The 6,291-nt window shown below is 35.6% G+C and overlaps 1 long non-coding RNA gene across 1 annotated transcript in view; it reads left to right on the forward strand.

The window, feature by feature from the left end:
* Window positions 1-6,291, forward strand: part of LOC116185456 — an 11,157-nt gene that overhangs the window by 4,323 nt on the left and 543 nt on the right. The gene's annotated exons all lie outside the window — the stretch shown is intronic.

Genomic DNA, 6,291 nt, shown 5'->3' on the forward strand with positions numbered 1-6,291 from the left:
CGCCTCGATAGCAAAATTTTATTTTATTATTTTATAACAACAACGGGGAAAGGGAAATTTTTGTTCGAGATCATTCGAGAGATGATAAATATTTCGCAAGTGGAATAAGCAATACAACGAGATATATATTTCGAAATAGATATCTTCCCACGTGTGTATTTATTTTCGTAATTGCACACGAGAAATAAGAATCTTAACTCCTTAAGACTTGATCAAATAATCCATTGTTGTGAGAGTTACTTAACAATTTGACCGACTCCTATTCATACCGAAATGCTGAAAGAAAGATCAATACGATTGAAACGCATCTTATTATCACGAGCAATGACACGACAATAACCTATTAATAATAATTTAGTTATAATTCACTGAGAGAAACAAGATAACAATGGTATCTCGGCACTTCTAAATCAGCTTTCATAAAATCTCACCATTGAATATCGGTGCTAAATTAAATGTACAAATTGTTTCACGTTGATTGATCATAATTTTTTTTTTTTTCCTTGTTGAATCGCACGAATTAAAATCAAACTTTGAAACTAATCAATTTTCTTCATATAAATGCGCGAAGAATTTTTTATAGAGAGAATAAAAATATATATATATATAAAATGGAGATGATTCATGCAATCTTCGAAACTTCTCCACTTTCACACGAATTGCATCATTCGAGACTAATTGAATTTTCGTCCCATGAAATTTTATTCCATCTTCCACCGCTTAAGAGCCATGACCCAATTACGGTGGAACACCCTATATGTATACCAGCTATCTACGCCGGACGATCAACTGTAACGCGATTACACACTACTAAGCAGAATCTAAGCGTGAAGAATTCACAAGATCTTTAACGGTGTATCGGTGATGGGGATCGATGTAATAAATTAAATTAAAACCAGACACTACGGGATTCACGCCCATGCCACGCCCCCGTGTCACGGGACGCTAACAGAAATAAATCACTGGGAAAACGATGATTTATGCCTCGAGAATGATCGAGGTTAAAAAAAAAAGAAAGAACCTTGGAAAACTGGCTCTCGTCTTCTCTTCGAAGAGAAGATCGATAAATCTTACTTCGCATAAAGTGCAATTAATGAAGCACATAAATTTTTACACCGTTGAGAGCTCGTTTTCTAACGTGTTGCCAAATTTGTACGAGACACTAGATCAAACTAAGAACACACTTAGATACGTCTCTTTATCTAATCAATAAATATATAGACGAAAATAGAATTTTTCTTTCGTGTAATAGCGAAACTTACTTTTCTTAAAATATATTAGAATTAAAAATAATTAAATAAAAAAAAAAATTGTTTTTCAAAAAAGTAGAAACATCGTGTAATTTCTACAAACGTTGCGACAAACGTTGGCAACAATGGAGGGACAATAACGGTTATGTTTTCGTCGTGGTTAATTCCACGATTTTAAATTCATCTTCTTTCGGTAATGCCGAAAGTTCCGGAATTGCTGTCGGCCACAGTTCACCTTTTGTATTCTGCAGTGTATTCGTGTATTCAAGCCTTCCCCGTTTTTGGAGGCCGGCCACGCGTTAAACGGTCGCACGGAAATCCCGGACATATTAAATGATCGTGTAATTACGAATGTTTGCCCAGACCCTTCCGCGTGGTGGCGTAGCTGTAGCCCCCTTTTCGCTCGCTCTCTCGTCTCTCTCTCTCTCTCTCTCTCTCTCCTCTTTGTTCGTCTTTGTCCGTCGCTCTGCACCGACCTTGCTCGCGCACGCCTTTCATACACGGACGAGCACCTCGCTGGTGTCCGATTATGGACACGGAGGGTTAGATAAAAGAGACAACAACGAATCTCGAGGTCGTTTCAAACCAATTCCACCAATGCCGCCCATTTAAATCGAGGCCCTGACGTAATCCCTTCGTGCCTCGACCGGTGTTCGCATTCCTGGTCGTACGCGTCGCTATTAACGTTCCTCCCTATTCTGTTTTCCTCTCTCTTCCCCTTCTCTTTGCTCTCACTCGAACCAAAGATTTCTAAGTTTTGCAACTTTTCAAAAAATTATTTAAATTTTCGTGTTCAAACTTCCAATTCACTTCCAAAATCACATATCTATATATCTCTTTTGTCTCATTTGTCTTTTTCCATCTTTTCTTTTTTAAGACTTCGCATCATATTCTTCCATTCGTTATTTGCGCCATTTTCCTCTTCTTCTTTCTACCTTGGATCGATTGTCATTCAGTCTCTCTCTCTCTGTCTCTTTCTATGCCTCTGATTCTTCCTCTCTGTTGCTCGCTCGTTCACGCAGGCACACATCCACGCATACCAAATGAAAGCACACTCTGTCTCCCTTCGTTCATTGGCACGTTGATAATCGCCCTCGTCATCGCATGATTCCGGTTGCATTACTTCGAAGAAAGGCTGCTTTCACGAATGCTGCCAAACTGCCTGCGGTCGTTACCCTTCATGATGCACGGATTCAACAATTCGGTGTCTATCGATCGGCTTCGTTTCATCGCCGATCACCGCCACGTTGTCGTCCACGTTGTTCGGGAGTTTCGAAACCAATTTGGTCGATCGACCCTCATTAAAGAGCGATCGATACGCGAGATTTTTACGCGTAAAAGTAAGATGAAATAATCTAATCCGATATTTTTTAACGAGAGGCAAATCGTTCATAGACATTTCTCTTGGAATGCGATTTTTAGTTATGCATTAATTATTATTGTTAAAAATAAATTGGAAATTCACTCACCATTCGAGCTGTGACGAGGAAGCTGTTTGAAAATGTAGGAATGGAACGAACGAGATTTGAGGAAAAAAGGAAATCTGTAAAAAAAAAAAAAAAAGAAGAAGAAATTTCGTTAATAAGAAAAACTTTGGGTATATTAATATCTCTATAGAATTTCATCAACGTCTACGCGTGTAAAAAATACACATTTTAAATTGCAGGTAATTTTATATGATCCTTATTAGTATGCATGAGAAGATATTAGTATGGAGGTAACATGATATAAAGTGTGCCAATTACACGAGGTACGACTGGATCGAATCTCCTACCACGTTACGCGTAATACGAAACAGGTTGGTCTGTAACTTTTGCATCATAAATTGCACAACTCGATTCAGTTATATTTCATTAAGTTCGTTATTCCATGCGCGCTCCGAAATTTTCTAAAATTTAAAGGGATCCGAATTTTGTTTAATTTCCAATTCTTTTCTATTTTTTTCGATACGATTTTAATTATTATCGTTAATTGAATACAGAAAAGAGGATATAGAAGAAATACAATTTGAAAATTGTGTCACTTTTATCCCGAATTAGAATTAATCTCTGATTAATCATTTTCAAAACAGTAGTGAAAGAAAATATTTGTTAATGATATGATATATTAATTATTCTCTAATTATGACATCTCTGCAATTAAAATGTTAGTATTATGAAAATTTACAATTTTTTTTCTTCTAAATAATTTTAATTTCACCCATTAAATTTACAAATTATACATGTCTGGAAAATATAATAAAATATTTGGAATTTTTAAAAAACGATCGATCACATATCGGCAACGTGATTGATCAATCTATATAGAAAACATGGAAAACTTGCAGTAATCACATCAACCATGAATTTCAATTAAACATTCAAAAGGTTTACACGAGGATCGATCATGCGCATAAATGCTCTAATCGAACTCGAATCAGCCAGGCGATCACTCGTAGAATAGTTCACTATGCAGTTTATCTCTCATTTGAATATCCTTCTGATCGTGCTAATGAAAATTTGGCGTCTAATTAAATTCAAAAAGCAAATTTCTTGTTTGAAGCTACACAAAGGAAAAATCACGAAGCAAATATATACGAATCAATTATAATTAATCAATCAATTAAATAAATTTGTAAAAAAATTGAAATCTAGAAGATCACAAATGATTTAGTATTTTTTAAATTTTTTAATTTTTCCGTGAGATCAAAAATGTAAACCATAGATCTAATTGTAAAGTAACAAGAAAAAAATATAAAATTACAATACAAATCATAAAAGAATCTTTCAAAATTTTTATATGGAACAAGTATCAATAATTTATCAAACTCGAAAAGGAAATCGAAGGAAAAAATGAAGTATCCTCGAATCGAATGAAATGACGAACCAATCCAACAAAGAGAAATGTAGATTGATCGTGGAAACATCTAATTAAATTCAAAAAGCAAATACATACGAATCAATAATTAATCAATCAATTAAATAAATTTGTAAAAGAAATGAAATTCAGAAGATCACGAATAATTTAGTATTTTTCAAATTTCTTAATTTTTCCGTGAGATCAAAAATAGTCACGTAAAGATCACATAGATTTAATTGTAAAGTTTTAAAAAAAAAATACAAAATTACAAAATTATAAAATTACAAATACAAAATACAAAATACAAATCATAAAAGAAACTTTCAAAATTTTTATATGGAACAAATATCAAAACAAACAACAACAAATATAAAATTTATTTTACAATTTATCGAAGTCGAAAAAGAAACAATCGAAAGGAAAAAATGAAATATCCTCGAATCGAATGAAATGACGAACCAATCCAACGAAAGGAAACTTAGATCGATCGTGGAAATCGTCCAGATTTGATCGAGAGTGTCCTGAAGCTGGAAAGAAGCTCGTTCACGCGAACATTTGCAACTGGAGACACGGAGGTGTTGCGGCCACGGCTGAACGAGCGTGCAGACGGTATACACAAGCCGACAGAAAGGAGCCAAGGAGGAAGACGCCGGTGTAATGGTGAAACTATCTTGGGGTTATGCTCCGGTCACTGACATCCAAGGCCTGTGTAACGCTATACTCTCCGCTCCTGGACACCAAGTTTGCCCTCTGACAGCCTGTGTGTGTCTGCAGATTGCCGGGACCTTCTCTTTCACCACGCGCTCTGCCATCTTCCAGCCCGCCGCGAAACCCGACCGAATAACCAGATGTATATCTGTGTATACATGAAAAAATCCACGGAACCTAACTGATGACCACGTGGAAATTGACCGTTCCGTTTTCGGGGAAGAACAGTGTCTCCCAACTTTTAGAATTTTCCTCTTAGAATTTTGATAGATATAGAAATTTTTTCGAACATTCGAGAAATTCGATGGATCCACACTTGTGTTTACCCGTTATCATACCGTGGCGAATTAGGTCGCATTAAATTTGAATTAAAAAAAGAGAAAAGATTTGTCACAACGATATCTCTATCTAAAGGGAAGAGATAGAGATATCGTTGTGACAAATTGAATTCCATTTTATTACGTGTTCCGTGTGAGATATTTTCTCAAATCTTCGAGCCCTTGGAACGTCGCGCAAATTGGTAATTACTTTTCCATCGCTTGCTAAATTTCCATCGTCGCGAAAGTGGCGGATTAATAACCATCGATTAATACCAAATTAGATTGATCTTTAACAGCCAGTCCCGGGATACATTTAAGTTGCCGTTAGGATGCACTTATATGGATGGCTGTTACCACGGCACGGCATAAACTGTGTGGTAATCGGTTTAGTGGCCCTCGCTCATGCTCGATCAGGTATTTAGCAGAGTGCACGATGGGATTACGTATGATTCTGACACTCGAGAAATGTTTTACCGTGTTTTTCGGCCGTGTTTTTAATTTGTCGAGAAAAAGAAAAAGGAGAAAGAAAGAAAAAAAAAAGAAAAGGAAAAAATACGATCAAAAAAAAAATATCAGTGGATCCGCTTGTTGGAATGTTAATAACACTTGTTACAGATTTATCAAATTGATGATGCTCCCTCGTGTTTTATCAGAGTCATATATAATTATTCCAGCTGTAACATCTGTTTGATAAATAATAAATTGATATGTAGAGTTTATAAGTTTGTTGTGTCGAGAAACTTGATTTTTTTAATTTGTTATTTCCTGTTTGTTATTAGTTACATTTAACAGCTTTAACAACAAGGGAAAAAGAAGCTTGTTACCGGTGTAAAAGTGTTGATTGATCAAAGAAAGAAAATATTTTCTTGCAATCTTTTTCGTATCGATGATAAAGTATTCCGAGAAATTTGGAATGATTATTAAGTATTCCTCGTATCTTTATCTTTCTCTTTACACAATTGATAAATACTTACGTTGCGTTTACTTTTTTCAAATTATTTGCTTCTCTCTCCCCTCTCCCTTCCTCCTCTCACAAAATCTCACAATTTCCTTCTAATATCATACTCAAACACACGAATCACTTGACACCATCTCAACCATGGCAAAATCCCCTCCTCTCCCCTCCCCTCCTCTCTCCCTCTCCCCCTTCTCTTTTTCCCCAAGAAAAAAAAAAA

The sequence above is a fragment of the Apis dorsata genome, unplaced genomic scaffold, assembly GCF_000469605.1.
Source record: "Apis dorsata unplaced genomic scaffold, Apis dorsata 1.3 scaffold_188, whole genome shotgun sequence".
NCBI lineage: Eukaryota > Metazoa > Arthropoda > Insecta > Hymenoptera > Apidae > Apis > Apis dorsata.